The following is a 14,280-nucleotide window of genomic DNA, read 5'->3' as shown; positions in this document are numbered from 1 at the left end:
TATCATGTCATCTGCAAACAGTGACAGCTTTACTTCTTCTTTTCCGATTTGGATTCCTTTTATTTCCTTTTCTTCTCTGATTGCTGTGGCTAAAACTTCCAAAACTATGTTGAATAAGAGTGGTGAGAGTAGGCAACCTTGTCTTGTTCCTGATCTTAGTGGAAATGCTTTCAGTTTTTCACCATTGAGGATGATGTTTGCTGTGGGCTTGTCATATATGGCCTAATACAACAGATTTTTGAATCCAGTGACAAGAATGTAGCATTTGGGGACATTTAAAAATTGTAGAATAAATATATTTCTAGTTTTCAAAAAATATACTGGTAACGTTGAGTCAAAACAAAATGGTGAAAGTGTTGTAGAACGGCCTTTGCTTAGTTCCATTCACACTAATAGAAATTTTCTTGTAAGTAATTCAAAGCACACCGTGTTTACAAACCTTGAAACAGATGAGAGTAAGTGTCATTTTCATTCTTTCTCAGAAGCAAGGAAAAGTCTTTTATGATTAAGTCATTTTACTGATTCATGATTTTTACTGAATCAGAAATTGATTTCTACTCTATAATTACTTGAGATAGTTGTCAAGGATCCTCCTTAACTGGAAAAAAAAGGAGCAAATCAACCATGTTTTTACTTCACTGATAAGAAGAGTAAAAATACCTAGAACAATATGATGATTGGAAAATTACCCTGATTTTTAAGTTAGTTCTTGTGAATTACTGGTAACTTTTCATATGATCACAGATATTTCTGATTCCTTGTGAGAGACTGCATATACAGACACATAATAGCCAGTTCAGATATTAAAATAGAACTCTGATCCCTAACCTGAAGTGGCCAGTCCAGCAAGCCAAACCACACCCTACTAGCAATCAGCCCCAAATGGTCAGGATTTGATCAATAACCGAAAGCTTCCCTAATTTTTGCCCCTGCTTCCAACTTAGGACCAATGGGATAAAGCCAAATATGTGACCCTAACCAATCTCCTAGGATGTCCTGCTTCTAGTTACCTAGCTTCCAGCTTCCCCACACCTACAGCCTCCAATCAGGGCATACCTGAAGCCCTCCTTTTTTTCCACTATAAAGCTGTCCCACTTCTCTGCAGCCTTTGAGTTTCTGTCAAATGCAAATTGTGGTGGCTGACTGTCTTGCCATAGCAAGCTCTGAATAAATAGCCCTTACTGGTTCTCATTTGAGTGGTCTTCATTTATTTCCACACATGGGTGTAGACTACATTTTTCTAAGCCATATTCTTAAAGTTTATGACTCTTTATCAATATGTTCTTATATGACTCTTCGGATAGCCTCCATAAGTCAACTGCACCTTCCTAAAATGCATGATCCCAGGGAGTTCCCTGGTGGTGCAGTGGTTAAGAATCCACCTGCCAATGCAGGGGACATGAGTTTGATTCCCTGGTCTGGGAAGATCCCACATGCTGTGGAGCAACAAAGCCCATGTGCCACAACTACTGAGCCTGCGCTCTAGAGCCATTGAACCACAACTACTGAAGCCCGTGTGCCTAGAGCCCGTGCTTCACAACAAGAGAAGCCACCACAATAAGACCGTGCACTGCAACGAAGAGTAGCCCCCACTCAATGCAACTAGAGAAAGCCTACGCGCAGCAACAAAGACACAATGCAACCGAAAATAAATAAATTTTTTAAAAATCCCATTTTTTCCATAATTTGCCAAATAGGAGAGTGATATTTTACCCAAAAGTAATTAAGATTCATTTTTTAAAAGAGCACTCCTAGTTTACTGGGTATGATATGTTAAATAACATTCTAAAATAGAGCCAAGGAGTTATATTACTTCTAAAAGGAAGAATAGGATTCAAAATAATTTTTCTATCAATATCTTGTAATAGACCATAATGGAAAAGAATATATATATATATGTATAACTGAATCACTTTGCTGTACACCAGAAACTAACACAACATTGTAAATCAACTATACTTCAACTAAAATATAAATATAAAATAACTTTTCCAGAGAAGTTTTTCAAAGACATACTCGAAAAGTGGAAAGGCATATTCTGTACAATGAGGCTTTTATGAAAGCTTCATAGCTTTCTTAACCATGAAGAGAGTAGAGAGATCAATGTTAAGCCTAGTTTCAAACCATATAGAAATTCATAAATTAAAACTGCATAGGGGCTTCCCTGGTGGCGTAGTGGTTGGGCGTCCGCCTGCCAATGCAGGGGACACGGGTTCATGCCCCGATCCAGGAGGATCCCACATGCCGCGGAGCGGCTGGGCCAGTGGGCCGTGGCCGCTGAGCCTGCACGTCCGGAGCCTGTGCTCCGCAACGGGAGAGGCCACAGCAGTGAGAGGCCCGCGTACTGCAAAAAAAAAAAAAAAAACTGCATAGGCAAAATCCCTAATGAGAGACGGGTCCATTTTACATGCACAACTGCTTTGGGGTTTGTTTGGTAATTACTACAATGCTGAGCAATTACCATAATAAAGCCATGATCACAAGACACATTTACAACCATACTGTATCTAAAATTAAAGGCCATGAAAATAACATTAAGGAAGTCTACAAAGGTCAAAGTTGAAGCCATCTATCAGCCTCAGGAACTCTGTATTTCTACTTGGTTCTGTATTTAAATAAATCATCAAGTATGTTGGCATAAAATAGTGAAGTTCAGGAATATACCTAGTTCCTGTCTAATCCATTCGTTCTGTGAACATGTTCTGGGAATACCAACACTTTCTTAAAAACACATTACAGAGGACCTTCAAGATGGTGGAGGAATAAGACATGGAGATCACCTTCCTCCCCACAAATACATCAAAAATACATCTACATGTGGAACAGCTCCTACAGAACACCTACTGAATGCTGGCAGAAGACCTCAGACTTCCCAAAAGGCAAGAAACTCCCCACATACCTGAGTAAGGCAGAAGAAAAAAGAAAAACAGGGACAAAAGAATAGGGATGGGACCTGTACCTCTGGGAGGGAGCTGTGAAGGAGGAAAGGTTTCCACACACTAGGAAGCCCCTTCACTGGCAAAGACACGGGTTGGGCGGGGTGGGGAAGCTTCAGAGCCACGGAGGAGAGCGCAGCAACAGGGATGCAGAGGGCAAAGTGGAGAGATTCCCACACAGAGGATCGGTGCCGACCAGCACTCACCAGCCTGACAGGTTTGGCTGCTGACCCGCCAGGGTGGGTGGGGCTTGGAGCTGAGGCTCAGGCTTCAGAGGTCAGATCCCAGGGAGAGGACTGGGGTTGGCTGCCTGAACACAGCCTGAAGGGGGGGCTAATGTGCCACAGCTAGCTGGGAGGGAGTCTGGGGAAAGCTCTGGACCTGCCTAAGAGGCAAGAGATCATTGTTTCGCGGTGCGCAAGAAGAGATTCAGAGCACCACCTAAATGAGCTTCAGAGACGGGCGTAAGCTGCAACTATCGGCGTGGCCACCAGAGACGGGCATGAAATGCTAAGGCTGCTGCTGAAGCCACCAAGAATCCTGTGTGCAAGCACAGGTCACAAACCACACCTCCCCTCCCAGGAGCCTGTGCAGCCCACCACTGTCAGGGTCCCATGATCCAGGCACAACTTCCCTGGGAGAGCACACGGTGCGCCTCAGGCTGTTGCAACGTCATGCAAAGCTCTGCTGCCGCAGGCTCGCCACGCATTCCGTACCCCTCCCTCCCCCCAGCCTGAGTAAGCCAGAGCCCCCTAATCAGCTGCTCCTTTAACTCCCTCCTGTCTGGGTAAAGAAGACACCAGAGGGCAACGTACATACAGAGGTGGGGCCAAGTCAAAAGCTGAACCCCAGAGCTGTGCAAACAAAGAAGAGAAGAGGAAATTTCTCTGTGCGGCCTCAGGAGCAGTGGATTAAACCTCCACAATCAACATGATATACCCTGCACCTGCGTAATACCTGAATAGACAACGAATCATCCCAAAACTGAGGAGATGGACTTTGGGACCAACAGTAGACTTCGGGTTTGCCACATGCAACTGACTACATTCTGATTTCTATGTTTATCTTAGTTTAGTTTTTAGCGCTTGTTATCATTGGTGGATTTGTTTATTGGTTTGGTTGCTCTCTCTTTTTTTTTAATTGCTCCTTTAATTTTTTATTTTAATAATATTTTTTGAAAAATTTTATTTTAATAACTTTATTTTATTTATTTTTCTTTCTTTGAATTTTTCTCCCTTTTCTTCTGAGCCATGTGGCTGACAGGGTCTTGGTGCTCCGGCCAGGTATCAGGCCTGAGCCTTGGAGGTGGGAGAGCCAAGTTCAGGAAATCGGACCACCAGAGACCTCCCAGCCCCATGTAATATCAGTCAGCAACAGCTCTCCCAGAGATCTCCGTCACAATGCTAAGATCCAGTTCCACTCAACAACCAGCAAGATCCAGTGCTGGACACCCCATGCCAAACAACTAGCAAGACAGGAACACAACCCCACCCATTAGCAGAAAGGCTACCTAAAATCATAATAAGTTCACAGACACCCCAAAACACACCACCGGACATGGTTCTGCCCACCAGAAAGACAAAATCCAGCCTCATCCACCAGAACACAAGCACCAGTCCCCTCCACCAGGAAGCCTACACAACCCACTGAACCAACCTTACCCACTGGGGGAAGACACCAAAAAAATTGGAACTACGAACCTGTACCCTCATGAAGGAGACACCAAACACAGTAAGTTAAGCAAAATGAGAAGACAGAGATATACGCAGCAGATGAAGAGGCAAGATAAAAACCCACCAGACCAAACAAATGTAGAGGAAATAGGCAGTCTACCTGAAAAATAACTCAGAGTAATGATAGTAAAGATGATCCAAAATCTTGGAAATAGAACGGAGAAAAAACAAGGAACGTTTAACAAGGACCTAGAAGAACTAAAGAGCAAACAAACAGTGATGAACAACACAATAAATGAAATTTAAAATTCTCTAAAAAGAATCAGTAGCAGAATAACTGAGGCAGAAGAACGGATGAGTGACCTGGAAGATAAAATAGTGGAAATAACTACCACAGAGCAGAATAAAACAAAAAAAAATGAAAAGAATTGAGGACAGTCTCAGAGACCACTGGGACAACATTAAACACAGCAACATTCAAATTATAAGGATCCCAGAAGAAGAAGACAAAAAGAAAGGGACTGAGAAAATATTTGAAGAGATTATAGTTGAAAACTTGCCTATCATGGAAAAGGAAATAGTCAATCAAGTCCAGGAACTGCAGAGTCCCATACAGGGTAAATCCAAGGAGGAACATGCCAACACACATATTAATCAAATTATCAAACATTAAATACAAAGTAAAAATATTAAAAGCAGCAAGGGAAAAGCAACAAATAACAAACAAAGGAATCCCCATAAGGTTAACAGCTAATCTTTCAACAGAAACTCTGCAAGCCAGAAAGGAGTGGCAGGACATATTTAAAGTGATGAAAGGGAAAAACCTGCAACCAAGATGACTCTACCCAGCAAGGATCTCATTCAGATTTGAAGGAGAAATTAAAACCTTTACAGACAAGCAAAAGCTAAGAGAATTCAGTACCACGAAACCAGCTTTACAACAAATGCTAAAGGAACTTCTATAGGCAGGAAACACAAGGGAAGGAAAAGACCTACAATAACAAACCCAAAATAGTTAAGAAAATGGTAATAGGAACATACATATCGATAATTACCTTAAATGTAAATGGATTAAATGCTCCAACCAAAAGACACAGACTGGCTGAATGGATACAAACACAAGACCCATATATATGCTGTCTACAAGAGACTCACTTCAGACCTAGGGACACATACAGACTGAAAGTTAGGGAATGGAAAAAGATATTCCATGCAAATGGAAATCAAAAGAAAGCTGGAGTAGCAATTCTCATATCAGACAAAATAGACTTCAAAATAAAGACTATTACAAGAGACAAAGAAGGACACTACATAATGATCAAGGGATCAATCCAAGAAGATATAACAATTGTAAATATTTATGCACCCAACATAGGAGCACCTCAACACATAAGGCAAATGCTAACAGCCATAAAAGGGGAAATCAACAGTAACACAATCATAGTAGGGGACTTTAACACCCCACTTTCACCAATGGACAGATTAACCAAAATGAAATAAGGAAACACAAGCTATAAATGACACTTAAACAAAATGAACTTAATTGATATTTATAGGTCATTCCATCCAAAAACAACAGAATACACTTGTTCTCAAGTGCTCATGGAACATTCTCCAGGATAGATCATATCTTGGGTCACAAATCAAGCCTTGGTAAATTTAAGAAAATTGGAATTGTATCAAGTATCTTTTCCGACCACAACACTATGAGACTAGATATCAATTATAGGAAAAAAACTCTAAAAAATACAAACACGTAGAGGTTAAACAATACACTACTAAATAACCGAGAGATCACTGAAGAAATCAAAGAGGAAATTAAAAAATAGCTAAAAACAAATGACAATGAAAACACAAGGACCCAAAACCTATGGGATGCATCAAAAGCAGTTCTAAGAGGGAAGTTTATAGCAATGCAATCCTACCTCAAGAAACAAGAAAAATCTCACATTAGCAACCTAACCTTACAGCTAAAGCAATTACAGGAAGACCAACAAAAATAACCCAAAATTAGCAGAAGGAAAGAAATCATAAATATCAGGTCAGATATAAATGAAAAAGAAATGAAGGAAACGATAGCAAAATTCAATAAAACTAAAAGCTGGTTCTTTGAGAAGACAAACAAAATTGATAAACCATTAGCCAGATTCATCAAGAAAAAAAGGGAGAAGACTCAAATCAACAGAATTAGAAATGAAAAAGGAGAAGTAACAACTGCAGAAATACAAAGGATCATGAGAGATTACTACAAGCAATTATATGCCAATAAAATGGACAACCTGGAAGTAATGCACAAATTCTTAGAAAACCACAAACTTCCAAGACAGAACCAGGAAAAAATAGAAAATATAAATAGACCAATTACAAGCACTGAAATTGAAACTGTGATTAAAAATCTTCCAGCAAACAAAAGCCCAGGACCAGATGGCTTCACAGGTGAATTCTATCAAGCATTTAGAGAAGAGCTAACACCTATCCTTCTCAAACTCTTCCAAAATATAGCAGAGGGTGGAACACTCCCAAACTCATTCTATGAGGCCACCATCACCCTGATACCAAAACCAGACAAAGATGTCAAAAAAAAAAAAAAAAAAGAAAACTACAGGCCAATATCACTGATGAACACAGATGGGAAAACCCTCAACAAAATACTAGCAAACAGAATCCAGCAGAACATTAAAAGGATCATACACCATGATCAAGTGGGATTTATTCCAGGGATGCAAGGATTCTTCAGTATACAGAAATCAATCAATGTGATACACCATATTAACAAATTGAAGGATAAAAACCATGTGATCATCTCCATAGATGCAGAAAAAGCTTTTGACAAAATTCAACACCCATTTATGATAAAAACTCTCCAGAAAGTAGGCGTAGAGGGAATTTACCTCAACATAATAAAGGCCTGTATGACAAACTCACAGCCAACATCGGTGTCAATGGTGAAAAACTGAAACCATTTCCACTAAGATCAGGAACAAGACAAAGTTGCCCACTCTCACCACTATTATTCAACATAGTTTTGGAAGTTTTAGCCACAGCATTCATAGGTGAAAAAGAAATAAAAGGAATCCAAATCGGAAAGGAAGAAGTAAAACTGTCACTGTTTGCAGATGACATGATACTATACATAGAGAATCCTAAAGATGCTACCAGAGAACTACTAGAGCTAATCAATGAATTTGGTAAAGTAGCAGGATACAAAGTTAATTCAGAGAAATCTCTAATGATTCACTTTGTTATACAGCAGAAACTAACACAACAATGTAAAGCAATTATACTCCAATAAAGATGTTAAAAAAAAAAATTACAAGTTAGACTTCATTGGCATCAAATATACTATAAATTTCTCTGTTGATTTTCTAATTTAATTGCTACAAAATTATTTCTTGATTTAATATATTTTAGTTTAATATATTTTAAGTATTTGATTTTCTTATTTGTAGGAAATCAAATGCTTAAGATATATTCAATACTATATTCAAGAATTATTCAAAGTGGTATGAACAAATTTCAATTTGATAAATGTTATTTCTTTTTTGAGAAAGACCCAAAGTGTGCAGCCAATCCCATCTGCTCAAGAAAATCACTTGTATGAGGCATCAATATTAGTTCCCTGAAGCTTTTTGACACAATTATACTATAGATCATTTTGTCCACCACTATAATGGAATCATTCTGGAGCTATCAGAGGGTTAAGGGAAGAACAAATCTCTGTTAATTTAATTCCATCCCAATTTATTTTATTTTTGAAGTATAGTTCATTTATAATATTGTGTTAGTTCACGTGTACAGCATAGTGATTCAGTATTTTTGCCGATTATATTCCATTATAGGTTACTACAAGATAATGGGTATACTTCCCTTTGCTATACAGTATATATCCTTGTTGATTATCTATTTTATATATAGTAGTTTGTTAATTCCATACCCCTAATTTGTCCCTCTCCCCTTCCCTGTCCCCTTTGGTAATCACAAGAGTCTTTTCTGTATCTGTGAGTCTATTTCTGTTTTGCAGTACTTTCATTTGTATTATTTTTTAGATTCCACATATAAGCAATATCATATATAGTATTTTTCTTTGTCGGACTTATTTCACTAAGCATAATATTCTCTAGTCCATGCACTTTTGCTGCAAATGGTAGTATTTTATTATTTTTTATGGCTGAGTACTATTTCATTGTATGCCACATCTTCTTAAGCCAATCGTCTGGTCATGGGCATGAGGGTTGCTTCTGTGTCTTAACTATTTTAAATAGTACTGATATAAACATTGGGGTGTGTTATATTTCTGATTTAGAGTTTTCTTTTTTTTTCCAGAAATATACCCAGGAGTGGAATTGCTGGATCATATGGTAGTTCCATTATTAGCTTTTTAGGAAACCTTCACACTGCTTCCACACTGGCTGTACCAATTTCCATTCCCATCAGCAGTGTACGAAGCTTCCCTTTTCTCCACATCCTCTCCAACATTTGTTATTTGTAGACTTTTTGATGATAGCCATTCTGACGGGTGTGAAGTGATACCTCATGTGGCTTTAATTTGCATTGCTCTAATAATTAGTGAGGTTGAGCATCTTTTCACGTGCCTGTTAGCCGTCTTCTTTGGAAAAATGTCTATTTAAGTCTTCTGACCATTTTTTGATTGGATTTTTTGGATATTGAGTTGTATGAGCTATTTATAAAAGGAAAAGCTTTTTAGTTTAATTAGGCTCCATTTGTTTATTTTTGCTTTTATTTCTGTTGCCTTAGGAGACTAATTCAAGAAAATATTTCTGCAATTTAAATCAAAGAGTGTTCCTCTTATGTTCTCTTCTAGGAGTTGTTATGGTTTCAGGTTTTAACATTTGTCTTTAAACCATTTTGAATTTATTTTTGTGTATGGTGTGAGGGAATGTTCTAATTTCATTGTTTTATATTTGGTTGTCCAGTTTTCCCAGCACCACTTGTTGAAGAGACTGTCTTTTCTCCATTGTATATTCTTGTCTCCTTTGTAGTAGTGACCATAGGTGTGCAGGTTTATTTCTAGGCTCTCTATTCTGTTCCATTGATTTATGTGTCTTTTTGTGCCAGTACCACACTGTTTTGATTACTGTGGCTTTGTAGTAAAGTCTGGGAGGGTCATACCTCTGGCTGTGTTCTTTTCTCTCAGAATTGCTTTGGCAATTTTGCATCTTTTGTGGTTTCATATGAATTTTAGGATTATTTGTTCTAGTTCTGTGAAAAATGTCATGGGTATTTTGATAGGGATTGCATTAAATCTATATATTGCTTTGGGTAGAATGGCCATTTTAATGATATTAATTCTTCCAATCCAAGAGCATGAGATATCCTTCCATTTCTTGGAATCATCTTCAATTTCCTTCATCAGTGTTCTATAGTTTTCAGAGTACAGTTCTTTCACATCATTGTTTATGTTTATTTCTAGGTATTATTTTGATGTGATTTTAAACAGGATTGTTTTTTACTTTCATAAGGATGCCCATTCTTGGCTGCTTCTATTCTACATGGTATTAGAAGTCCTAGCCTTAGCAATCAGATAAGACATTGAGCCCAAATTGAAAGGGAAGAGGTAAAACTATCACTATTTGCAGATGACATGATACACTCTATAGAGAACCCTAAAGTTTCCACACAAAAACTATTAGAACTAATAAGGGAATTCAGAAAAGTTCCGGGATACAAGATTAATATACAGAAATCTGTTGCACTTCTGTCCATCCCAATTTTTATACATTGTCATTCCCACGTTCCTTTCTAGCTTTTCCTTTCTGCCTCTGAGATGGTTTTACTTGGAGAAGAAACTACAATGAGTCAGTAGGGTGTTGTAGTTACAAGTCTCAGACATTTGTTTAACTCTTTTTGTTTCCTGATCTTATTTTAAAATAAGCAAAATATAATAGAATAAAATGTTTTACATAAGTTAATTGAGCTTTTATTAGCCTTTCTTAGTCAAATTCTGATGAGTCCAGTTGAAAGTGTGGAGAAAAGCAAACAAAAATTTCTTACATCATAGCGAACTCTTGGAACTGTGTGTTAAGAAAGAATTTGCATTATCTCCTATTCACCCTTTCTCTAAAAGCTTCTGGAAATGGTTTTCCATTTACACGAGGAGTTAGCCAAGAAACAGAAAAGACACGGGATACATGTAACAGGAGATCCAACAAAAGAAGAAAAGCAAAGGAAATCCCCAGAATGATGCTGAAGGAGATGCCAGGATGGCATCTATGATACAGGTGTAGAGAGCAACCTAGAAGTCCCAGTGAGAAACTTCTCTGGAGGAAAAAAAAAAAAAGAAAATTGATAGAATATCTGAGGCAACTGAAATCTTGAGGGATGATTTGGACCAGAGGTTGGCAAACTGTAGCCTGGAGGTCAAATCTACAATAGCAGTGTTGAGTAGTTGTGACAGAGACCACAAAGTCTAAAGGACTAAAAGTCTAAAAGATTTATAGCTCTTTATAGAAAAAGTTCGCCAGAAAGGTTTGAGGTTGAATTAGCAATGAACACATTAGGAAACTAAGAAAAAGAAGATAAAGAATGACAATTGACTCCAGAGAAAACAGTTGTATAGAAAAAGAAAAATAACAGCTTACTACATGGCTCAGCTTTGAATTGCATTTTGTAGTTACAATGATATAAATATTGAATATTCATCTAAGCAAAATCATACTTGGGGAGGATGGTGAGGGCTAGGGGAGAAAAGAGAGTTCAATCCTTGTCATACATAGTGGAAATTCAATAGATAAAACAGGCTAAAACTGAAAAATCAAGGAGTAACAATTTTTAAAACCATGTTGTTTAAACACATGACACCAAGAGAGTCAACAAAAGGAGTTAAAAGTGGTTGCTTCTGGGGAAGAGGAAAGAGAAAGAGTTGATACTGTTGTTTTGGAAACAAACCTAGTGCAACCCTTGGCTCTTAAATTATGTGCATATATATTTTTTTAATAAATTAAATTAAAATGGAAAGCAAAATAATTTGGGCATGGCATAATATAAAGACCATTCACAAAACAACAGTCATTTCAAAACGTTTTAGCCCTGGTCTATGTGCTGCCCACATGCATTCAATTCTCCCACTAATCCTCAGTAAGAACAATTATCCAAAATGACTAATTCACATGATCTTTGCATCCTAATGAAAAACACTTATTGTTATATAATAATAGTTAAGTCTCACTGATTCCATAAGACTTTCAATATAATAGATATTCTGGGAATCATTTCCGCAAGAAGTCTCAGATAATACTGGAAGTTGTTTGTGTTGGCATTATAAGCTAGTGTTTCTGAACTTCTCTTCCTACAAAATGAAAAAAAAAAAAAAAAGAGAAAAAAACGAGAAAAGACAGAAATACTCTAAGGTTCTTATTGAGATAAAAGGTAAATAAAAATTCTTTGGTGCTAGGTAACCAGAAATTTTTAAATACTGTATAAGAACAATATGTACATTATAGACCAAGAAAGTATTTGCTGCAGCTATTCTTATTCTCTTCTGACATTTAACAGATTCATACAATATTCTACACAACTAGACTGAATGCCAAGCTATAACCAAAGCGTTCTTGTTTTCCTGAAAAATAGTTTGTAATTTAGAATACTTCTTCTCATAATCACTGCAGCTATTTGGCTTATACTTTTAATTTTTACTTTGATAAGTAAATATGTATGCTATTAAGACTGCCTTCAAGGAAAAGGGAAGACATTCCTATGTATGACCATGGATATTGCACAGAATTGAGCTTCTCTTTTGTTTGTGCATGTATAATTCAAAATACCAGTGCATTTCATGTTCCCTAATTCTTCCAGCAATAATCTGTCCTTTTCATACTGCATCTAAGACTTGATTCATCAACTATGAGATCATTACTATTTGGGTGCCTGCATTCTAGAATATGAGTGATAGAATACAAAGACAATGAGTCTTGTGTTGAGAAACTTTTACAAACACCAAGGAATGCATATAATATGAAAGAAGAGATGAGCTCATGCATAAAATGTATTAGTGTGAACTGAAGTATTGAAAATTGGTATGCCTTGATGTCAAATAAAGATCTTTATCTCCCTTGACTCTTTGAATGTAAAGATTGCAAGATTGAATGATGTGGTTAACAGTCATCTGAAATCTAAGTTTTTCAACGATTAATACCTTTTGTCCAAAGTGACTATAATCAAAAGAAAACATAGAAGAATCAGTGAGTGCTCTTTAAAGATATATTTTATATTGTTTTCAGCGAATTTTTTAAACTGCGTCTACATAATATGAGAACATCAGGACGAAAATTGAATTCAGTCAACCAGAAATTTCTGATTACATTATACCAAAAATACAGATGGAGGATAACAAAATATAAATCCTAAAGCTTCACAGAAAACTTTTATGTTTTATTTTTTTGTCCCTACCCTTTCTGCCTCCCTAGGCTCCCATTTAATACCACTCCACTGAATCTTTTTACTTTGTACCCTCTCTTTCTTTGGGATTTCAAAGATTTTGAGTGAGAGATTGCATTCCCATTTATCTTTGAGAAGCTTGACAAAATTCTTGCTCTGCTTTTGTTTACTCTTTTCAGGCTATCATTCTACTTCCCAAGGTTGGTTTCACTTCTGAAATGTCTTCTCATATCTTCCCAGTCATAAGAGACACCATTTTCCTCATCCAACTTTAGATTAAAAAAGGAAAACCACTTAATATAATTATTCAAACCAACCAGCACCCTTCTTTCAAGCAGGGAGGTTTCATGACTCAACATATGAGTCACCTAACTTGCCCCTGATTTTGGAATTCCTACAATTTCAGCTACTTCAACTGAATCATCTAATGTTGAGCTGTATTCTCCAGATCTTCCTTTTCCTTGTTCCTTTCCTCTTGGCCCCTTTTGATCCATTGCCTTATTTATTTATTTAATTCCTGGCTCCTGTGTGGTCCTTGTTTCCTCACTGATCATCACAATCTTTTGATCATTGAATTGATTGATTTAAATCGTTCACATATTGATTGATTTCCTTTTCTGAGTAAGGCACTATGCCAGGTGCAATGAGGAATTTAAAAAAAAAAGATCAAACACAGATAGCTCCAAGGATCTCACAGTATAATAAAGATAAAGCTTACACACATAAAACTAAAATACGGAAAAAATATAAGAACATACCATAAGAGAGATGCAGAAAATATGAGTTCTGAAGTAAGAGGGATTACTGGGATAGGAGGAAGCTTAGATCATAGAATAAGAAAAATTTTCCAAGGAAAAAGTGAGGATGGATAGGACTTGAAAACTCAAGATATGTACAAGTTGGAGGTGGGCGGGTGAGCAGAGGAAAGGAGTAGAAAGGAAAGCATTCCAAGGAGGAAACAATATGAGTTGTATCAGGCACAGAAATCTAGTATGAAATATTTGTGTTTGGATTAGAGCTCAGTCTGAATGAAAAGAAGAGCCGTTAAAAAAAGAGTAGCCACCTCCATTTTATTTAAAACCATTTTGTTAAAGCCATTTTACTAGTTTAAAGAATTAATAAGATATTTATCCACATAAGAATCAGAGACTTTTGTCATGTGAAATAAATGATTAGTAAGAACAAGTATATGCCTAGCACTTTAGGATTTCTATTTTCTTTGTGAGGATGGTGGCAAGGTCATTTACTAAGAGTGAGGGGATAGATATAGTGTCAGG

This window comes from Delphinapterus leucas, chromosome 4, assembly GCF_059928025.1.
Source record: "Delphinapterus leucas isolate spDelLeu-1000000601 "Yukka" chromosome 4, BTC_Dleu_Yukka2, whole genome shotgun sequence".
Taxonomy (NCBI): Eukaryota; Metazoa; Chordata; class Mammalia; order Artiodactyla; family Monodontidae; genus Delphinapterus; species Delphinapterus leucas.
The sequence above is the reverse complement of the archived record's forward strand: the minus strand, read 5'-3'. Positions refer to the sequence as shown.